This window comes from Panthera uncia (assembly GCF_023721935.1).
Source record: "Panthera uncia isolate 11264 chromosome C1 unlocalized genomic scaffold, Puncia_PCG_1.0 HiC_scaffold_3, whole genome shotgun sequence".
In the NCBI taxonomy this organism is placed as follows: domain Eukaryota; kingdom Metazoa; phylum Chordata; class Mammalia; order Carnivora; family Felidae; genus Panthera; species Panthera uncia.
This window is the reverse complement of record NW_026057584.1, coordinates 57,531,509-57,555,253: the sequence shown is the minus strand read 5'-3', so window position 1 is coordinate 57,555,253 and position 23,745 is coordinate 57,531,509. Positions and strand designations below refer to the sequence as shown.

The 23,745-nt window shown below is 38.9% G+C and overlaps 1 protein-coding gene across 13 annotated transcripts in view; it reads right to left on the bottom strand.

Moving 5' to 3' along the window:
- The window catches only part of ATF2 (activating transcription factor 2), an 81,512-nt gene extending 58,143 nt beyond the window's left edge, over positions 1–23,369 (bottom strand). For 6 of the 13 annotated variants that reach the window (XR_007454471.1, XM_049615993.1, XM_049616004.1 and 3 more), the window contains exons 1-3: positions 23,219–23,369; positions 9,013–9,129; positions 7,934–8,034 (exon numbers count right to left, since the gene is read on the bottom strand). The gene's annotated coding sequence lies outside the window, so the exon portion shown is untranslated. Of the gene's footprint in view, positions 1–4,188; positions 4,224–7,933; positions 8,035–8,139; positions 8,928–9,012; positions 14,765–14,800; positions 16,346–18,154 lie in introns of those variants that run through there. The other 7 variants (XM_049616000.1, XM_049616001.1, XM_049615999.1 and 4 more) reach the window with 6 other exon arrangements.
- Between the last annotated feature and the right edge of the window lie 376 nt (positions 23,370–23,745).

The window sequence follows — 23,745 nt, the reverse complement described above, 5'->3', positions numbered from 1 at the left end:
AAATAAACTTTCTGCTTAATTAAAAAAACAATAAAAACAAACAAAAAAACAATTAAAAATTACTGTATCAAAGTGAAAGCATATTTTTAAGACTTGATTTACACTGTTAACTGCCCTCCAATATAGAGTACTGATTTCTCCTTTACCAGTAGTGTACAGAAAGACCTCATTTCTTCACACCCATACCAATAGTGAATATTACTTTTTAACATTTTTGTCAGATTACTGGAACAAAACCCTAATTTTAAAGTTGCATATTTTGACACACTTAGGTTATAATTTTTCATATAATTATTATTTGTAGTTCTGTGAAATGTTTACAATTGCCCATTCTTAAAAATAATAAAATCTTAGTCCAAAATTCTCTCTTGACTATAGATCATAGGCTTTCTTATCACACAGATTTCTGATCATGTACCTTATTGATTCCTGATCTAGTCCTGACTACCTAACCTACAAATGAGGTCCCAAAGGGTGAAATGACTTACTGCTAGGTAAAAAACGGGACAAAAACATTTTTAGTGCTAGACTGTACCTGCCAGCTGGTATGCCTTGCTATACTATGTTTATCAACTGTTACGCCTTGCTATCCTATGCCTACCAACAATCTAGAAATTTTATGTAAACCATCTTTTAAACATAGTATAGAAAGACTCTTCTAGGACTTCCAGAATTATTCAACAGACCTATTATCAAATAAATCACACATAATATGAGATGCCAATAAGAAAATAGTAAAGAACACTTCCAGGAACAATGAATAGAAGAAAATGGGAGAAATTAACTACCTAACATTTCTTATAACTTAAAATTAATATGGGGTGCCTGGGTGGCTCAGTCGGTTAAGCGTCCAACTTTGGCTCAGGTCATGATCTCAGTTTGTGGATTCGAGCCCCACATCGGGCTCTGTGCTGACAGCTCAGAGCCTGGAGCCTGCTTCAGATTCTGTGTCTCCCTCTCTCTCTGCCCCACCCCCACTCACACTCCGTCTCTCTCTCAAAAATAAATAAAACATTAAAATTAATATAAAAGCCAAGCCTCCAGAAAAAACATATATTTTGGTGTCTTCATGAGAGGCAGCTTAGACAGGCTAGTGGGGAACAGACCAGCGCAGAGTGTCACAGTGTGGGCAGAGTGAGAAAGTTGTCCATGGCAATGGAAGGTGGCTGGAGGGAAGTCTGAGGAGGCAACCACATGAGGTAAGGAACAGAGATGGTATGAGTCTAGCACAGGATACCAGGGCCCAAGCTGGAGAACATCTAGATGATGATGAGAAGTGTGTGTGGTGGCAACAGGTGATTCATTATGTACAAATACAAGGAATGACAGAATAAGATATATCAAGGATGTAGGTGAAGGGAAATTTACACTATAGGTGAAGGTAATTATAATACAGAATGAATCCTGGCAATTAGATGAAATTTAGAGATATTGGTGTGAACTCCTGACTTTCAAAAGAGATATAAAGGTACAGAAATATAGACGATAAATATGTGTGTGTATATATCTGCATACATGTTCATGTATTTCCCTAGCTGTGTCTAGTGAGGGGGGCCTGAGAACACAGATACCCCCAAAGCAATACACCTACTAGGCACCCAGATCTTGATGTCTAAATACCATTCTCTACCAAAAGGAACCTGAGCTCTTTCAAGAATTGTCTGATTCCAGGGCTAGGACAGGGCAAGTACAGGATGGCCCTTGAATATCTTGTGCAAGAAAATTAAGAAGGACTTATGAATTTGGCCAGAAAGTGGCCAGATCTGAAACAATTTGAGAATCAAAATCAAAGATGATAGTAATGGATCATACTGTGAATAAAACAGGATCCCATTAATCCATACTGATACAAAAGAATAAACTCAGCATTTGATAAGACAGGATATTTATATCCTCTCAAAGTATTTCCTGATAAAATATATCTTAATTATAAAATCCTGGCAAATATTACCTTACTCAAATGATCCAAGTTAAAATTAGAAATAAGAAAAATCGATATGCAATAAGGACATAGCGTCATTTCTACGACAGTAAAACAAAGATACACACACCTGTATCTAATCTACACAATATCAGATACCTGTCTCTAATATCACACAACCCCAAATTGAGGTAAACTCTTCAAAATAACTGGACTTTAATCATCTAGTCACTAGTGCCCAAGTCACAAACTCAAGGAAAGACTGAGGAACTATTTCAGATTAAAAAAGACCAATGAGACATAACAACTGCAATGTGAATTCTAGACAAATCTTTTGGATTAGAACTGGCAGAACTTTTTTTTTTTTTTTTTTAGAGAGAAAGCACAAATGGGGTAGAGGGGCAGGGGTTGGGGAGGGGAGGGAGAGAGAGAGAGAGAGAGAGAAAGACAGAGAGAGAGAGAAAGACAGAGAGAGAGAGAAAGACAGAGAGAGAGAGAGAGAGAGAGACAGAGAGACAGAGAGACAGAGAGACAGAGAGAGAGAGAGAGAGTCCCAAGCAGGCTCCATGCTCAGTATGGAGGCTGACATGGGGCTTGATCATGACCTGAGCCCAAATCAAGAGTCGGATGCTAAACCGATTGAGCCACCCAGGCACCCCACAACTGGTAAAACTTAAATGTGATATGCAGATTAGATGTAGCAATATATCAATGCTAAATTCTTGGTTTTCGGGGCTGTATTGTGGTTTTGTAGAAGAATGTATTATTGTAGAAAATAAAGTATTTGGGGTAATGGGACATAAGGCTGGCAACTTTTAAATGGTTCTATACTAAAAAATTAAAAAAAGAAAAACTTATAGAAGGTATTTATAATGATATGCACTATAATAATTCACTATATACCCATTATATAGTATCATATGGTGTTTAGGAGTAGTTATGAGAAAAATACTACAAAACATGGATTCTCTAACAATTCTCTACTCATTTCTGGTTTATAACTTTCATGTTATAGAGATCAAAGAATAGAAAAATCACATCTGTATTGCAAGGTTAAGAGCAAAGAGAACCTTACTATGGTAAAAATATTACCCTGTACCTGAATATTCAAAGAATGATATTAGACAATTATTTGTCTTATTAGTTCCTTTTTTAAAATACGAAATGAGTTAAGCAAGGTAAGATGATCCTATAGACTATAATACCACTACTCCCATGCTATACAGAACTCTATCATTCAAATGATTCAGCTGATAAAAAATACATGCTTTTCTTAAATCTCTGTCAAAAACGAATTAAGAAAGAAACCAATTTACTTCACAGAAAATAGTGTGGGTAAATGAAGCTTTAAAAATGGGACAGGGGTGGGGCGCCTGGGTGGCGCAGTCGGTTAAGCGTCCGACTTCAGCCAGGTCACGATCTCGCGGTCCGTGAGTTCGAGCCCCGCGTCAGGCTCTGGGCTGATGGCTCGGAGCCTGGAGCCTGTTTCCGATTCTGTGCCTCCCTCTCTCTCTGCCCCTCCCCCGTTCATGCTCTGTCTCTCTCTGTCCCAAAAATAAATTAAAAACGTTGAAAAAAAAAATTAAAAAAAAAAAAATGGGACAGGGGTGCCTGGTTAGCTCGATGGATAGAGCATGCGACTCTTGAGTTTGAGCCCCATGTTGGGGTAGCGATTACTTAAAAATAAAATCTTAAAAAAAAATGGGAGGGAGCAAGTCAATTTCTGGTACTAACTTCAAAAATCTCTAGATTCTTTTTTTTTTTTTTTTTAATGTTTATTTATTTCTGAGACAGAGAGAGACAGAGCACGAGTGGGGGAGAGGCAGAAGAGAGGGAGACACAGAATCAGGAGGCTCCAGGCTCAGAACTGTCAGCACAGAGCCTGATGTGGGGCTCAAACTCACAACCCTAAGATCAAGTGTCCATACTCTCCCGAATGAGCTGGCCAGGCACCTCCAAAATCTTTATGTTCTAAAATGTGAATTTTAGGGGCTCCTAGGTGGCTCAGTCGGTTGGGTGTTTGACTTCGACTCAAGTCATGATCTCGTGGTTTATGAGATCTGCGGCAGGCTCTGTGCTGACAATTCCGAGCCTGGAGCCTGCTTCGGATTCTGTGTCTCCTTCTCTCTCTGCCCCTCCCCTGCTTGTAACTCTCTCTCTCTCAAAAATAAATAAACATTAAAAAAAATAGTTAAAACAAAATAAAATAAAATATTAATTTTACTGACCCTCTTAGCTACAGAACTGTAAATGTTGTAATTTCTTACCTTCAAAGCATGTACTCAAGTTTCAAAGCAGATTTCTAAAATACGGATAATACTAAATGTTACATACAACGTACAGCATTCCCAAGCATTTCTAATACAACAAATTTATTTTGTAAAATGTATTTGGAAAACATCTGACTGCCTATTTTGTATCTTATACCATATTGAGAATAAGAGATACGGTCTTTGCCCTCAAAATCAGATTAGTAAGGGTAAACAAGTATAATTCAGTGATATAATAAGTATAATATATAATATTTATATTATACAATTCAGCAACATAATAATAAAGACATGCACAGGCACTATGGGAACATAGGGGCTTAAGGAGTATACTGGAGCTGGCCACCTCTCCTCAGCACCCATACTGCCCTCTTAGAGAGTCTGATTACCAGTAAAGGGCAATCCTATAATATCCACGACCTTGACATACTTGCCTCAGGTGAATCAGGGGACACTTAACCAAGTTAAGTCCATCAGATTACCTCTTCAGGAAATTTGTAAAAAGAAAAAAATCAGGCAAACAGAAGTGAGCACCAGAGATTCTAAATCATACTCAGGACTGGTAGACATTTATAGTCATGTTCATACTGATAAGAAATCAATGGGGGTGCCCGGATGGCTCAGTTGGTTAAAGCACCGACTTTGGCTAAGGTCATGATCTCATGGTTCGGAAGTTCGAGCCACGCATCCAACCCTCTGCTGTCAGCACAGAGCCCACTTCAGATCCTCTATCCCTCCTCTCTGCCCCTCCCCTGCTTGAGCACACATGTGCATCCTCTCTCTAAAATAAACATTAAAAAAAAAAAAATTAATGAAAGCCAGAACCAAGAGTAGGCACAGAAAAACAGAGATGAGAAAGCATGCAGCCAAGAAGAAGGAAAGAAGTTTCTGTGATGCCTATGTTTTCTGTGGCTGAATTATGCAGGTCTTCTGTATTCTGAGTGTGAGCTCTTTTTTCTTTTTGAACCCTGAATTTATCTGATTAAGTTTCTATCCTCTAACCAAGACAAGTACCTAGCCAAATGTGGAGAGAGGGTCTGAGAAGACTACTACTGAAGGAAGAAATGACTGTGTGTAGTCTCAAAGGAAGAGGCATCAGCTAGTCAAGGATGATGTTTTCAGCAGAGAAGACAGCATGTAGAATCACAATAAAGCAGAGTACACTGAGGGAACGCTGGACCCCTGAAATGTGGGATAAAGGTTGAAGGGAAGAGAGAGAAGGCCAGAAAGTGAAGCAAATCTTGAAGGGGCTTTATTATCCTGGTTAGGAGTTTGGATTCCACCCTCACCACCCCCATCCCACTGCCACTCTGAGGTTATAAATATAGGCCTGTGCTGAAATGTTGAACCAAGCAAGTTTTTCATATTTTCAAATGGTTGGGGGTAGGGATGGGAGGAGAATAAGCAACAGAGACCACATGCGCCCCCAGAAAGTCTAAAATATTTACTATCTAGCCCTTTAAAGAATAAGTCTGCTTAATCCCACTGTAAAAAATGGAAAGATTTTAAGATGATGAACTAGATAATCAAAGGGGAATTCCTGCAAGATCACTAATAGAAATGTGAAGGATGGATTAGAGAGGGCAAAACTATGCATAAGAAAGCCAGTACAAACTACTGCTAAATTCAGAAAAGAGAACGACGATTTGCACATCAGCAGTACCAGTCAAAATGAGAGCAAAGGACCAGTTATGAAAAAAATGTTTAGGATAAGGCTTCAAATCCATAACATTGTCTCCAGACCTTTGCATGGACGGACCCCTGCCTCCTCCTACCCCAGTCTATGCTACCCCTTCATCTCCTTGGCTCCAGTTTTATGTCGGCTTTTAATCAGCTCCATGTGGAGCCTAGAATGCTCTCATTTCCTACTCACCCATCTCTTTCTTAGTAAACACTGCTCACCCTCCATCCACTAACCCCTTATACTCTGAAATTCAGATCACTCATTTACTTCATCCTTTAGTTAATAAATATTTATTGAGTACATGCAAGAGGGGAGGAATTGTGTTAGACTCCAGGATACAATGATACACAGTCCCTGCCCTCGTGGAATTTATGCTTTATGTAAAATACTTCTAACCAAATCAGGGTTTGAACATTTAAGTTCATCAAGTAGCTCAGAATTTATTTAACATATATATCAGTGTGCAAGAAAAAGTTTGCCATCCTTTTCTCCTTAAAAAATTTTCTGTTTAGGGGAACCTGGGTGGCTCAGTCGGTTAAGCGTCCGACTTCAGCTCAGGTCATGATCTCATGGCTTGTGAGTTCGAGCCCCACATCGGGCTCTGCGCTGGCAGCTCAGAGCCTAGAGCCTGGAGCCTGCTTTGGATTGTGTGTCTCCCTTTCTCTCTGCCCCTCCCTGCTCGCACTTTGTCTCTCTCTCAAAAATAAATAAACATTAAAAATTAAAAAAAAAAAAATTCCTGCTTAAAACTTTTTACTTTTTCAGGGGCACCTGGGTGTTTCAGTCAGTTAAGCGTCTGACTCTTCACTTTGGCTCAGGTCATGATCTCACAATTTGCAGGTTCGAGTCCATGGACATACCAGGGTCCACACTGACAGTGCAGAGCCTGCTTGGCATTTTCTCTCTCTCTCTCCCCCCCCCCCCACCCCCCGCCCTTCCCACATGCCTTCTCTCTCAAAGTAAGTAAATATATTTAAAAAAATTTTCACTTTTTCAAACATAATATTTATATATATATGTGTGTATGTATATATATATGCAGGTACACACACACATATATATATAAATATTTTCCAAATTTCATCAAAATTAGAGTAACTGTATTTTACACATGGTTTCACTTTCAGTCTGAACCTTCAGATTAAGGTACAACAGCATAGGCCAATCTGCTTGTATATCTTGATGTATCTGACAAAGTCTACCACTAGACCATTATGTTTTAAAAGATCACATTTATTACATCAATATTTCCCTTCCATTTTTAAAAGCTATATTCCCAAACTATAAATGTCTTACAGCCAGAAACCACTGTACTTTGTATCTTTAACATCACCACACTGGGGCTGATACATAGAAGATGTCCAAAAAGGATGTATTTGAAGAACTATACAATTTCCTATTAATGTTTCTGTTCAGTACGAATAATCACTGAACTAAACTTAGTTGATTTAATTCAATCCAAAAGCAAGTAAGTTTTGACATTTTAGTTAGCTTGTATTTAGTTAGCCTTAAAATGGGTAATACTTTTTGTCCAAAAAAATTTTGCAGTATAGAAAATACTTCGGGGAGCCTGGCTGGCTCATTTGGTAGAGCAGGTGACTCCTGATCTTGGGATCATGAATTCAAGTCCCATGATGGGCCTAGAGTTTACTTAAAAAAAAAAAAAGAAAATACTTCAAGGATTAACTATTGTTACTATCCTTTATAAAATCTTCGGAGAATTAGGACTTTCATATGGGGGCCCTTTACTATAGAGGATTCCCTAGTCAGATAAGTTTAGGAGGCTCTGAGTTAAAATTTAAAAATTTAATGTAAGTCTTCAGTGTGCTTTAGATGCAGAAATGCACTGTAGCTCCAAAAGGACATTTCCAACTTTGCTGAACCTCCAATTTATGTATGTATGTATGTATTTATTTATTTACTAAACACTATCAATAATATGATAGGACACTAGCATCCTGAGGATACTATCTAGAAGCATCTGTTGAATTCAGTAATACTTGAGAGATAATCGCAAAATAAAGAAACACTTTTGCATAAAAGCTTAAAGTCTCTTACCTTTCTAGCTGGTGGGCCATGGGCTTTATTTGCTCTGCTGCCAGGAATCCTTCAGCTCTAATTAAGTAAGCAGTACTTCTCAAGTTTCCATCTATGTATCCCTAGGGCAAAGGAGAGGCAGAAAAGAGTGAACCCCTTACTCTGTGATACCTAAAGAAACAGACGCATGCAGTTAAACTCCGATACAAAAAATGTTAAGTATTTACTTTATGTTTTAAAATGTATGTAAAGTTGGCCTTCTGTTCCATTTTTTTCTGATATAAAAATTAAGGTTCCCTTCAAAAGTTTCAGTGCTCCAGGAAGGTGTTTATCCTATGGTCTCCTGTAACTCCCAGCAAAATGCCACCTATCCAGAGGTATAACAGTTTCAAGGATGGAAGTACAGCAACGGAGTCTTGGTGAAAGGGGAACATTGAAGCTTTTCACCACAACAGAAGGGAGAGGTAGTTATAGATGACAGGTGAAATGGCAGTGCTGAATCTGCTGAATCTTAGAGTGGAGACGAAAAGTTTCTCCCGTGTCAGTGCTGCAACATAACATCAATGGGACCCAGTTCATATGCTTTTCATTTGGTAACAGCTTGATTTTTTTATACCTGTATCAGTTGGATTAGGTTCAGCTATGAGTGACAGAAAACTCAAAATTAGCAATGGCTTAAATGATTCAGAAGTTTTTTTCTCTCACATAAAAGCACAAGCAGTCTGGAACCATGATCATTAGGAACCCAGGCTCCTTCTATTTTGTTGTTTTGCCATCCTCAACATGTGGCGTCCACTTCATGGTTTAAAATAACTGCTTAAGGTCTAACCGTAACATCTGCTGATCAGATAGCAGGAAGGAGAATGAGATGAGCAACAGCCTCCCTTAAGGAAACTTTTCAACAACTCACAGGAAACTTCTATTTACATTCCATATGCCAGAACTTAAGTCACATGGTTATACCTGAGAAATACATTCTTTATTTTGCCATATGCTCAGTTAAAAACTGGAGCATCTATAATAAAGAAAAAGAAGGAAATGAATATTGGTCAACATTTAGGCGTCACTCTCTCACTCTAAAACAGAAGATGGTTGAATACCTTGTGGAGATGCCTTAGTAGTCCACTGAAGGGAGCTTTCGAAAGCAGAAAGTCCTGCCAGTGGACAAGGAGCAAGACCAGTGTTCGTGAGAACGTCTCTAAATATGCAAGGCCAATCTGTAGGTGACAAACAAGGGAAAAATCTGAATAACAGAATAACAATATAAGAGCAAAGAAACAACCTAAACAGTTGTGGTTTGGGAGGATAAACTCACATAAGCAGTCCACAAAACTCAGAAATGGGAACACAGGGCCATTATGTAAGTAATGGAGTGCTCAAGCGGAGTCTGGCCGCGTAAGATCCTGGCATTAGGAAAAGGCAGTATATCCTTGGAACAAAATGTTAAAAGGGAAAGTAGACTTTCCTCTACCATTATTTGAGAACCAAACTCTCATTATTAGCCTGTGTATGAACTTGGGAGATGTCCCTATTGCACAGAGTGATGATAAGAAGGGTTGCACTTTACCACGAGTAAGGTTGGCTGAAACAGTCTTCATGTTCAAAACTTTGAAATGAGAATATCAGAAGCCAGAAAGACTCTCATTTCAAAGCTGGCAACAAAATTCTGTCTTAGACAGAATGTCTCTTAAAGGTAAAGGGACCTGAACAGGCTATTTAGCTATACAAATGTAAAATAGGGACCATAAATGGAGCAGCAATTCAAAGGACAAATGCCTTTGTGTAAAGGTTCACATTTTCTAGGTAGAGAGAAATTTCTGCAAATTGTTTCTTTCAGGGAAATGTTTATTTTTAAAAGCAGGGCCTCAGATTTTCCTATGGAGTGTTTGTATTCTTATTTTAGCAGTTGCTCACAAAAGACCAGGAACTAACACCCTAGAAAACAGCAAGATGGACTTCTGGTCTTCAAGTAAAAGGCAACAAGATTAAGCTAACAAGCTGTACCTGGCTTATACAGCTTATGATTTATGCATGCAATGTTAAGATTACCATCCAGACTTTGGAAGACATTAAACGTAATGTTTGGGGGGGCTTTTTTGGTAGCTTGAAACACATAGATGTAAGGAACCTCTCTTTTACCACTGCTCCCTATCCTAGCTACTGTCTATATATTTCTTATACAGGCATACCTTGTTTTATTGAGTTTCACTTTATTGTGCTTTGCGGATGTTTTTTTACAAATTGAAAGTTTGTGGCAGCCTTCACTGCATTGAACAATTCTATTGGTGCCATTTTTCCAACAGTATTTGCTCACTTCATGTTTCTGTGTCACATTTTGGTCATTCTTGCAGTATTTCAAGCTTCTTCATTCTTATTATATCTGTTTTGGGGAGTTGTGATCAGCGATCTTTGATGTTACTATTGCGATTGTTTTAGGGAGCCATGGACTGCACCCATATGAGACAGCAAACTTCATTGATAAATGTTGTGTGTGTTCTAATTGTTCCACCTACCAGCCCCTCCCCCATCTCTCTCCCTTCTCCTTAGGCCTCCCTGTTCCCTGAAACACAACAATATTGAAATTAGGCCAATTACTAACCCTACAATGGCCTCTAAGTATTCAAGGGAAAGGACGAGGGGCACATCTCTCACACTGAACCAAAAGCTAGACACGATTAAGCTTGGTGAGGAAGGCATGTCAAAAGCCAAGACAGGCCAAAAGCAAAGGCCTCTTGCATCAGGCAGATAACCAAGCTGTGAATACAAAGGTAAACTTGACGGAAATCAAAAGTGCTATTCTAGTGAACATACAAATGGTAAGTAAAACAGCTTTACAACTGATATGGAGAAAGTTTTAGTGGTCTGAATAGAAGATCAAACCAGCCACAACACTCCCATAAACTAAAACCTAGTCCAGAGAGAGGTGCCAAAACTGCAGAAGAAAAACTGGAAGCTAGCAGAGTTGGTTCATGAAGTTTAAGGGAAGAAGCTACCTTTATAACATAATAGTACAAGGTGAAGGGGAGCCTAGCTAGCTCAGTTGGTAGAACATACAACTCTTGACCTTGGGGTTGTGAGTTCGAGCCCCACACTGGGCACAGAGATTACTTAAAAATAATAAAAATTTAAAGTGCAAGGTGAGGCAGCAAGCACTAATATAGGAACTGCAGGGGCACCTGGGTAGTTCAGTAGGTTAAGCCTCCGACTTCAGCTCAGGTCATGATCTCACTGCTAGTGAGTTCGAGCCCCGCATTGGGCTCTGTGCTGACAGCCCAGAGCCTGGAGCCTGCTTCAGATTCTGTGTCTCCCTCTTTATGCCCCTCCCTGCTCATGTTCTCTCTCTGTCTCTCAAATATAAAATAAAACATTAAAAAAAAATTAAATAAATATAGGAACTGCAGCAAGTTATCCAGAAGACCCAGCTAAGATCATTAATGAAGGTGGCTACACTAAATAACAGATTTTCAATGTAGATTAAATAGCCTTAGATTAGAAGAAGATGCCATCTTGGACTTTTACAGCTAGAGAGGCATTCACACCTGATTTCAAGCTTCAAAGAACAAGGTGACTCTCTTGTTAGGGGCTAACACAGCTGGTGACTTCAAGTTGAAGCCCATGCTCATTGATCATTCAAAAAAATCTTAGGGCCCTTAAGAATTATGCTAAATCTACTCTGCCTTTGCTCTACAAATAGAACAACAAAGTCTGGGTGACAGCAAATCTGTTTACAACATGCTTTAACAGAATATTTTAAGCCCACAGTTGAGACCTGCTACTCAGAAATAAAGATTCCTTTCAAAATCTTAGTGCTCACTGAAATGCACCTGACACCCAAAAGCTCTCATGGAGAAGTGATTAATGTTTTCATGCCTGCTAATAAACACATGTATTCTGCAGCCCATGGCCCAAGGAGTAATTCTGACTTTCAAATCTCATTATTTAAGAAATACCTTTTGTAAAACTGCAGCTGCTATAAATAGTGATTCCTCTGATGGATCTGGGCAAAGTAAACTGAAAACCTTCTAGTAGAGATTCACCATTCTAGGTGCCATTAAGAGAATTTGAGATTCATGGGAAGAGATCAAAATTCCAATATTAACAGGAGTTTGGAAGAAGTTTATTCAAATATTCATGGATGAGTTTGAGGGGTTCAAGACTTCAGTGGAGAAAGTAACTACAGATGTGGTAGAAAGAGCAAGGGAACTAGAAGTGGGGCCGGAAGATGGGACTGAATTGCTGCAATCTCATGATAAAACCTGAACAAATGAGGTGTTTCTTATGCATGAACAAAGAAAATGATTTCTTGTGTTGGAATCTACTCCTGGTAAAGATGCTATGAAGATTTTGAAATGGCAGCAAGGAATTCAGAATACTGAATTCCTTAATTGATGAAGCAGTGGTATGGCTTGAGAGGACTGACTCCAATTTTAAGTTCTACTGTGGGTACATTTCATTGTCTTATTTAAAGATATTGTCAGAGCTACCCCACCTTCAGCAACCACCACTCTGGCCAGTGAACAGCCATCATGGACAAAATCCTTTATCAGCAAAAAGATTACAACTTGCTGAAAGCTCAGATGATGGTTAGCATTATTTTTTTAACGATAGTCTTTTCATTTTTTGAGAAAAATAACGTGCACACGCAAACGAGCAGGAAAGCGGCAGAGAGAAAGTGAGAATTTTTTAATGTTTTATTTATTGAGAGAGACAGACAGACAGACAGACAGACACAGAATCCTAAGCTAGTTCCAGGCTCCGAGCTGTCAGCACAGAGCACAACGCGGGGCGTGAACTCAGGAACGGTGAAATCATGACCTGAGCCAAAGTTGGTTAACCGACTGAGCCTCCCAGGTGGCCTGAGGGAGAAATTTAAGCGGGCTCCGCACCTAGCTCAGAGCCCAATGCGAGGCTCTATTTCATGACCATGAGATTATGACCTGAGCTGAAATCAAGTGTCAGACACTTAACTGAGCCACCCAGGGGTCCCAAGGCATATATAGTTTATTTTTTTTTAGACGTAATGCTAGCACACGCTTAACAGACTACAGCACAGTGAAAAAACATAAATTTTATATGCACCAGGAAACCAAAAAATTTCACTTGACCTGCTTTATTGTGGTAGTCTGGAACCAAACCCGCCATTATCTCTAAGGGATGCCTGCATTTGGATATAATTAACCTGTGGGTAGGGGGTATGGTCTCTGCTGAAGGAGGCAAATACTGCTAGTGGTTAAGTATTCTGGAAGGCAGATACTGTCAAACAACAGGGCTCAAAAAGTAGATATTCGTGTGAGAAAGGAATAATTCTCTCTTGACATGGACTCAGAAGAGTCTAACATATTTAAGGGCAACTGGATAGCAGAGAGAATCCTGAGTAGTAGGCTTCTGGCCTGGTGGCAGACTAGGAGCTAGCCAGTGTTCAAACAGGCGTACGTATTACTGAAGGTACACTAATGCTTTCCAAGTGACATCTGAACAGGATAAGTTTTAAGAAAATTTCCATATCTTTTACTTCTCTACATTTGCTTTACCAGAATGATCTGCCTAGTTTCCCTAAATCCTTATTCTTCCACAGTTCCAAAGAAACCCATACCAAATCTTATTACCACGCATTGCCCCAGGCTGTAAAAACCTCCAAGGAATAAAACAAGGGGATTATTTAAAATAAGAGTGGCTTAAAGCCTCCCTTAATCCAGGCACCATTAAACCTCAGGCTTGCATCTTCGTCTGTCTTCTAAGTACTTCTGTTAAAGCAAAGCATTGCTTTTAAGAATGGTGTTCTGCCCTGTGTTTAGGAAATGTTCTGAATTCATATATATTGTTTAGTGTGACGACAGGAACAATGAAAACTTCATATTTAGACTGATTCTTCCATTCACAAAATATTGTTAAAAAATGAACTGTCCTGAGAGAGCTCCGTGAAAAGAGGAAATCAATAAGAAACTTAGAAAAGTTCAATTTATATTTATTGCAGAGAAGTAGGATAAGGTGATCAATACTTTAAAACATTAAAATTCACTGAATTCAAATAAAATCATGTTGGAGAAGTGGAAGTTAAATAAAAGTTCCATAAGAAAGAGGAATAATGAAAACTTCTAATAAAAGTGAATTATAGTTTTTTAAAAACCAATGATAACCTCAAATGACTATTGAAATTACTTGTAAGAGCCAGAAATTTTTTTCCCAACTATTTAAACTTACAATGAAAAATTATAGGATTCAGCTTAGAAACAAGAAAAAAAGGTGCAAGGGTTCACAATTTACCAAATTTCTTTTCAGAAGCATAGGAGTGTAGTAGGTAGAATGGTCCCCCAAAGATGTACACACCCAAATCCCTAGAAACTATGAATAGGTTATATTACATAGCAAAATGGACTCTGAAGATATAAAAAGGTTACAGATCCTATAACAGGAAGATTATCCTGAGTTATCCAGATGTCCCAATCTAATCACAGGAGCCCTTAACAACAGAAAACTTTTCTCTCTGGAGTCTGAGAGATTCAGCAGCAGCATAAATCACAGAAATTAGAAGCATGAGAGAGACCTGACCTGCCTTTACTGGAGGGAGCAGAAATGAAAGCCTTCCAGCTTCTGAGAGCAAATACCAGCCATGGTTGTCAGTCCGCAAGGAAAGAGAGACCTCCCCAGTCCTACAACTGTGTTCGGCCAATCCAGGAGCAGATTTTCCCTAGACACTAAAATGGAATGCAGCTCAGTCAACATATTTTGGCTTTATAAGATCCTAAACTGAGGACCTAGGGGAGCCCACCTGGACTTCTGACCTACAAAACCTGTGAGATAATCTGTGTTGTTTTAAGATGCAAAGTATGTGGTAATTTGTAATGCAGGAATAGAAAATTAACAGAGTGAGCAAAAATGTTAACGTACCCAGGAAGACAGGCTTGTGTCACAAGTCTTCAAGAGCAGCAACACCTTACAGACACAGTTTTCTCTGTGCTGTAATTTCCTTCTTAAATCTTGGTCAAGAGCCACAAAATGCAAAAAAGTGATCTTAGAGCAATCCTGGGTCCTTGGAACAGCACTATGGTCATAACAAAAACACCTATGAGTTTAAAAATCTGTAACTATGAGCTAGTAGGACTTTATTCCTTTCAAGATTAAAGTATCTTTGAGTTTTATATTGGGAAAAATTTTAATGGCATGATTTTACTATGATCCTCTTCAATAGGAAATAATACACCAGTTTTAGGGTGGTCAAAAAGCATAAAGGATAATAACATATGTAAAATGTATAGTGCATGGCACTTCCATGGTATCTATTAAGTTTATTAGAAGCTTTACAGTATTTGACTTTAAGTGTACATTTTCCTGAGGCACTTGGCTGGCTCAGTCAGTAGAGCATGTGACTCTTGATCTCAGGATCATGAGTTCAGGCCCCACACTGGGCCTAGAGCTTACTTAAAAAAAATTTATATGTACATTTTCCTAATGCTTTAATCAATCCTATTCTTACTACCATCTTTAAAGCCCGAAACTGAGAATTACATGTTTAATACTTAAACAAAGGTTTTTAATCTTTAACCCATGAATTTGATGTTATCCCATAAGGTTATCTGGTACATAATGTTTAGTTCATCTATGTAAGGAAATCAAATGCCTCAGAAGTGATAAAAATAGAATTTAATGAGGGAAAGCAGCTTTTTGAGGAAAGCAGTTTTTAATTTTGCCCCACTCACAGCGACACAACAGATAATCTTCACACATATCACCAATTCCCAAGAGTATACTAATGTTTTGATGAAATTCCTCAAAGTTGATGGTACACATAACGAGCGCCTCAGACTTTTCCCAATATTGTATTCATGAAAGTACGGAGTATGTGAATATTGAGATCAGCCCAATATATCAGAATCTTCTTTAATAAAAATAGCAGTTTTTAAGTTAAACTTCATTTTTTTAAGTGAGTATTGATTATTCCCAGACCTGTAATCTCTAGGTGATTTAAGGTAAGAAAGTTCTTGTCTTATAGCTTAAAATTACAACAGTACATTAGAAATACATATAAAAACTTACATAGTAATGGTTACGAATGTGAACGGTGCTAATGCAAGATTTTATTAATAAGATAATTTTAGATTTGGTAATCTATTATAAAAATAATGTCCATAGCATTATTTTTCTCAAGGTAAACGTATAGAACATCCTTATCTATTATTGTTTTATTTCTTAAAAACTTATCTTTTATAAAAGTTAAAAAAAAATTGAAATTCACAGCTCACCAAGAATTACAATAATTCCTAGTCATCACTGCTATTAAGAGTATATCGATATTAATTTCCCATTATGAAGAGGGCACAAATAAGATACGGTATAGTATTTTTAACTTTTTTTTAAAGTTTATATATTTTGAGAGAGAGAGAGCACACACACAAGGAAGCAGGGAAGAGGAAGGGAGGGGGGGAGAGGAAGAGGCGGGGGGAGAGAGAGAATCCCAAGCAGGCTCAGAACCGTCAGCACAGAGCCTGACATGGGGCTGGAACTCACCAAATAGGAAGGAGATCATGACCTGAGCCCAAACCAGGAGTCAGATGTTTAACTGACTAGACACCCAGGCACCCTGATAGGGTATAGATTCTGTACAATTCCCAATACAATACTAGTAAGCTCACCTCTCACTTCTCTCAAAGTATGTCAAAATTCAAGTTAAGTGAAAGAGATACCACAGGAATAACCCTCAATCCGACACATGTCAATAATCATTAAAACCTTCCTTACAAATGATAAAAACATAGTGACTCTTAACAGTGTGGCTGAGAAGTGATGGTACAGTTACACGGAGTAATCGTTAAAGCATTCAAAAAAACCGAAGACATACAGATGGCCAACAGACACATGAAAAGATGCTCACCATTTATCATCAGAAAAATGCAAATCAAAACTGCAATGAGATTATCACCTCACACCTGTCAGAATGGATAAACTCAACACCATGGTGAGAATGTGGAGAAAAAGGAACACTCGTGCACTGTTGGTGAATGCAAACTGGTGCAGCCACTGTGAAAAAGTGTGGAAGTTCCTCAAAAATCTAAAAACAGAACTACCTTATGATCCAGCAACTGCACTATTGGGTATTTACCCAAATACAACAACACTAATTCAAAGGGATACATGCACCCCTATTTATAGCAGCATTATTTGTAATGGAAGCAGCCCAAGTGTCCCTTGATATAAGAATGGATAAGAAGATGTGCAGTGTTGTGTGTGTGCGTGTGTGTGTGATGGAATATTACTCGACCATAAAAAAGAATGAAATCTTGCCATTTGCAATGACATGGATGGAACTAGGGAATATTATGCTAAGTGAAACAGAGAAGGATAAACACCACATGATTTCACTTGTATGTGGAATTGAAGAAACAAAACAAAGGGAAAAAATTGACAAATCAAGAAACAGACTCTTAATTATAGAGAAAAAACTGATTACCAGAGGGGAGAGGGTAGGTGGATGGATTAAATGGGTGATGTGGATCAAGGAGTGCTTGTCATGAGCACAGGGTTATGGAAACGCTGAATCACTATATTGTACACCTGAAACTAACACTATATGTTAACCAGAATTAAAATAACTTTCAAATTAAAAAGAGAACATTATAAATGTGGTATTTTACTTAATCATTAGCTCTTCCACTATGAAGAGAAAGGAATAAAAGGTCTCACCAAAATGTTTTTAGTGGAATTAGTAGAATAGAAAATGGTAATTAGATTTTATGGAAATGATACTACCACTGTTTTATCATCTCAAAATATGAGGATGCTATTGACTTGGGGAGAAGGGATGTATATGAAACAAAAAGTATATGAAATACTCTCTCACATGGATTTTTGAAAATTCTAATGTAATAAGCTGCACCACAAATTGTAAGTTCCTACGGAAAACTCAACTTTATTGCCAAAGCTATCAAACAGATGGTTGAAATCCTGCTTTCAAGTTACATCACACATTCCTGGAGGGGGTATGGTAGATTATTGTTATTTCTGAATGTACTTTAACAGTAATAATTACCACACCATTTACTAAGTATTCGTTAGTTCCTGACACTGGTTTAAGCATCACATATACATTATTTGAACAAGGCTATAAATTATTACCTTTAAAAATAAGGACAAGGAAGCACAGAGAGTTTATATTATTTGCTGAAGGTGATACAGACGGTAAGTTGGAAGACTCATGACAGTCTCTGGCTCCTAATAATCACGCTAAAATGTTGATTATATACTTACTATATACCAGAAGATGATATTGAGGAAACAAAAACTCAGTCAATTTGGCTATAACATACATATTCTTTATTTCAAGGGTTACCTATATGGAAATAAATGTTATTATGAATTTTAATCTCATAAATGTATAGGTCAGAAAGTAGCTCTTATATTAAAACCAGCATAAAACACCCAACATGTAAACCATTAAAAATACATCGAATGTAAAGATTATTGTTACTATACCATTAAATGTTTCAGTTAATTTTTAGGAGAAAGTCAGTGAAATGACAGAAAAAAATGAAATATACAGTATCTGTCTCAGCACACAGATCACTGGCAGATAAATAACTACAGACTGAAATGGTCTCCTAAATAAAACTACTAAATAATGCAAGTTACTCCCAGAATTAGTAATAATTCCTAATTAAGCAATCCTACTTTATTAATAAGCATAACTCCAAAGTTGATAAAATCATGATAAAGTCTGTGAACTCATATTCTCATGACAGTGTAAATGTGCTCAACTCTTTGGGGAGGCAAACATTTGGCAATATAGAAACATTTATATCCTCTGACCTAGTAATTTCATTTGAGATTAGTACCGTATGGAAAACAATTCAAAATAAGAAAAAAAGATAAATGCATAGAGATGCTCAATTCAGTGTTAAAATAGAAACTGAAAACAACTATTTTCCTGTTGGGCATTTAAAATTGAGTATACGTAGAGGTGCCTGGGTGGCTCAGTTGGTTAACTGTCCAACTCTTGATTTTGGCTCAGGTCATGATCTCACGGTTCGTGAGTGAGATCAAGCCCTGTGACCCACCGGCTCTGCACTGACAGCATGGAGCCTCCTTAGGATTCTCTCTCCCTCTCTCTTTCCCCTCCTCCTGCTTGTGCATGCATGCACAAGCTCTCTCTCTCAAAATAAATCAACTTAAAAAAATCAAAAAAATAAAATTGAGGAAATGTTAATACTCATTTGGTAAACTATCAGGTAACCATTATATATTACAAAGGTTAGACAGTATGGGAAAATGCTAAAGCTAGAAAAGTAAAACGTAAGTGTAAAATTCTGTTAAAACTACAATGTATATGCAGAAATTAGAAGGCAACAAAAGTAATGAAAAGTTATTTATCAGTAGGACACTTGTAATTGATTTTTAGTAACACTATTTTAACTGTTCAATAAATAGAAAAAAACACACTAGCCCACATAACAAGAATTAGAAAAATCAAAGCTATAAAATTGGAACGACAAAGGTTTAGATTCAGGTAGGCAAACTAAAGAACATTTAGGGAATTTGTAAATTAAGGGAGTATTATAAAGATAATGATACACAGGACTAGCCAAAAAATCAAAATACTCTTGGTATTTTGCCCACTGGCTTTTTGCCAATTTTAATCATTCCCACCCTTTCTCTTTCCCTAGTAATCTTGTTGAGAATCTCTGTGATAATAAGCTACTACTACCATTGGGAGTGTTTCTATTCCTTGGGTATTAAGACAGGAAAAAAATGGGAATCACTATCTTTGTTAAGATACAGAATGCAGACATGAATGCGTAAGTCTAGCCTGGAGAGCATTCTACTTACATCCCTTCTTGTTACAAAAAAAATGTTTTTATTTTTTTATATTATTTTTAAAGTTTTTTAATGTTTACTTATTTTGACAGAGAGAGGGCAAGCAGGGAAGGAGGAGGGAGAGAGAGAGAGAGAGAGAGAGAGAGAGAATATCTCAACCAGGTTCCATGCTGCCAGCACAGAGTCCGATGCAGAGCTCGAACACACTAACCACGAGATCATGACCTGAGCAGTTGGATGCTTAACCGACTGAGCCACCTAGGTGCCCACAAAAAATGTTTTTAATCACTGTACTACCACTGCCAAAATTCTGCCAAGAAGAAAAAGCATCACTTAAACATACTTAAAAATGTAAATGAATATACAAGTTTCAAAATTGTTAAAAAATAAATGAAAATAGTACATATACATATATCTGTAATTAATATAATACATAACACATTCATAGTAATATATTTAAAATAATTCCAATTATCGTTGGCCTTAAAGATCCACAAACTTCCTTTTATTTTTTTGAAATTATATTTTACTTTTTCTTGAGCTTATATATTTACTTCTTTTCTTGAGCTTAAGAAACAGAGCAAAAGAAATGTTTTGTGGGTTTTCCCTTGGACGTAAATAGGTGAATACTACTACTAATACCCCCTCATTAAGAATTACATTAGGAGAACATGCAGTTTAGATACGTTCTTAGTCTCATGGAATAGGTGTGAGTATAGGATAAACGCAGAAATACTAAGTTAAACTACTGACTGTAACAAGGCAGATTTGTTGTTTTTCTATAGTACATTTTAATCACAGTGAATTGCTTAACAAACACTTAATGTATTGACTTTTACAAGGATCAGTTGACTATCCAATTGTTATTTGATGGGTTATTTTTTTTTTTTTAAGTTTATTTTGAGACAGAGACAGTGTGAGTGGGGGAGGGGCTGAGAGAAAGGGAGAGAGTGAGAATCCCACCCAGGCTATGTGCTACCAGCGCAGAGTCCCATTCGGGGCTTGAACTCATGAAACTCAGAGATCATGACCTGAGCTGAAACCAAGAGTTCCATGCCTAACCGACTGAGGGACCCAGGTGCCCCATATTCAGTATTTTGGGGTTTTTTTCTAAGTTTATTTATTTTTGAGAGAGAGAGAGCAAGCAAGCGCACAAGTGGGGGAGGGGCAGAGAGAGGAAGACAGAATCCTAAGCAGGCTCTAGGCTCTGAGCCGTCAGCACAGAGCGCCCACGGGGCTCTAACTCACAAACCTCAAGATCATGACCTGAGCCGAAGTTAGACGCTCAACGGACTGAGCCACCCAGGTGCCCCTCAGTGGGTTTTTAAAAGACAGACTGTATTATTTGCTCAAGATGACACAGGTAAGATCTACACATTTGCTCTAACATGATCTAACAATTTCATTAATCGGCAGAGAACATATAAATCATTAAACCCAACTTTTTCAAAACACAAAAATTTAGGTAGGCAAAATGTTCATTATTTATTGAGACTTCATACTAGTTGATGTATAGCCTATTATTTTTAAAAATGATATTCAGAAAGCTTTCAAATCCTGACTACCAAGAAAAAGCATTCCTCCAAATTATTTGTTAAAGAGCTGACATAACAACCTTACTTTGTGCTGTTATTTTAATTTTTAAATATGAAACAAATACTCTCAAGTAAATACAGGAATTTCTGGTTTACATATATAATAGATTATGGTATAGTCCCCAAAGATGAAATAAACATTCTAATATGGTTATTTTAAAAAGAACTTCGAGGAAATGCAATCAGGTCTACAGAAGGCATGGGTACCTTAGAAACACACACACACACACAGTTCCTGAAAGCTACTTCTTTACTGACAGACACCTACATTCTAAATTACCACAATACATTTTAAATAATTCAAAACTTAACGGCAGTAATCCTCTCAAAGCAAGATTAAACATGTTTCAGGAAAGCAGCATAGAGACCACCATAAATTTGTAAGATTCTTACAAATTACAAGGACTAGAATTTCTAACTGTTACTTAATTATTGGTGACCTTGAAGATCCAAGAACATCCTTAACTCTACTTTGTGATCTGCAGAAGGGCATCTCTATTTTTTAACATAACTTTACAATGGTGTTCCTGAAGTTGTGAGGAGTGTTGACAGTGGATTTCTCAAGTCAGTGTAACACATTTAATTACAAGATGTAATTGCCACCGTATTGGTCTTTCAGGTCACTTAACCCTGTAGGGTTGACTTTTAAACAAGCTTATCACCTTCGTAATTTTGGCACACTAGACTAAGTAAGGTTACACGCTATTTAAAAATTACGCCTAGAAAAGCTATTACTGACAATGTCAGTGGTTTCTTCAAATAGGACAAAAAGTGCACTCAAAGGAACAGTTTTTGTTTTGATTTCAAGTATGTCTATTAAACTTACACATTGTTACTGTTTCCATAATTTAAAATTCCTAAGAAATCACAACTTTCACATTATAATTTAGGGATCAGTCAATATGCCTAAAGTCCATCAGGTGTACTGCCTTTTACTCCATCATATTCACAGTAGTTTTGCTCTTGGCCTCAACCAGTTTTAAGCTCCCGATTAAGCAAAGGCAGTTTTACACTACCTAAGGACACAAAAATAGTACCCAGCTCCTCCGCCCTCTCCCTCCTCTAGCGTCGGTTCAACGAGCTAACACAGAAAACACTCACTCACTCCCTCTCCCCCTGTCTCGGCCTTGGCCCCTAGGGCATCACTAAAAAGCACAGGTTACTTCCCTACGGAGGTTCTGCAGTCCAAGCAGGGAGGTTAAAAATGGGGGAAAATACCAGAATCAATCTGCACCCACATCTCAGCCCCGCCCCACCAGGAAAAAGGGGGGTGGCGAGAGTGTGAGGGGGCAGAAAGGACAGAAAATGCCCAGACTTCCAGCTCATAGGTTCTCCATACCATTTGTTCCATCATGTTCCACCAAAGGCAGAGACCCTGACCCTATTTTCAGCGGCGCCTCCCGATCCTCCTCCCCGCCACCATCACATACACACGGTCCCCAACGACTGAGTCTTGGGTGGGGAGAACAGAGCCGGCCCTCTCCCGGCTAATCCAAGACTAAAGGGGGTCTCCTTGCGCCCCCGGCGGACCCGACCTGCAGCCCAGGGACCTCTGAACTAACCAGAGAAGGGGAAGATAAATCGGGGGGAGGGGTCTAACAGGAGCCGTTATTCCTTTTTCCTCTTCGTTAGGAAAGCGCGCGAGCGGGGAGGGGCCGGAACAACGAACGCCAGTTACCTAACGGTCCCGCCCGGCCGGTCGGGCTCCTGAAGCCGACGCCGCGCGGGCCGCTGAGGTGGCAGAACAGCCACAGTCGCCCCGAGGGCTAGGCACCGAGGCAGGAGCGCCGGAGGTGATGGGAAGCGGGGGGTGGGGACTACGGTGAGCGACGTCGCCATGTTAGTGCCTTCTTTCTCCGTATCCCTACGGTTTCCAGTCCTTCGGCCTTCCCCCATCACTACTCACCTTTCCAGGTCACTAGTTCATGCTTCCTTCGGTCGCCACCGAGGCCCGAGCTCAGCGGTGTTTACAAACTACCCCTGGAGGAAAGGGCTGAACCGCACTTTAAAGGCCACGGGCTCCCACAGGCTTCCGTCCTCTCTCGCGAGATCGGACTGACACCCCTTCCCTTCTCCCCGCCCCACTCCCGGCATCCCCCCTTTCTTCTCGGCGCCCCTCCCCTCCACCGCACACGCCCCTTCTTGCCTTCTATCTGATGGAGCGCCTCCGGGTCAGGTGATTTCGTCAGCTTAAAGGGGAAGGGGGCGGGACTTCAGGAGGGCGGGGATGGAGGGGGTGGGAACCAAAGAACACTCGGTAGCGGGTGATTGGACAAAGTGCCCGAAGGGCGGGAAGCAGGCCTGGAGGGGGCGGGATCGGAGAGCCAAAAGAGAGGAGTCTCCTTAACCTGTGCGGAAGCCTGTGATTGGCGGCTGGCTGCAGACTCGCGCGGGTGTGGGGCGCTGGAGCAGGTGGATGTTGGGGTCGAGGGA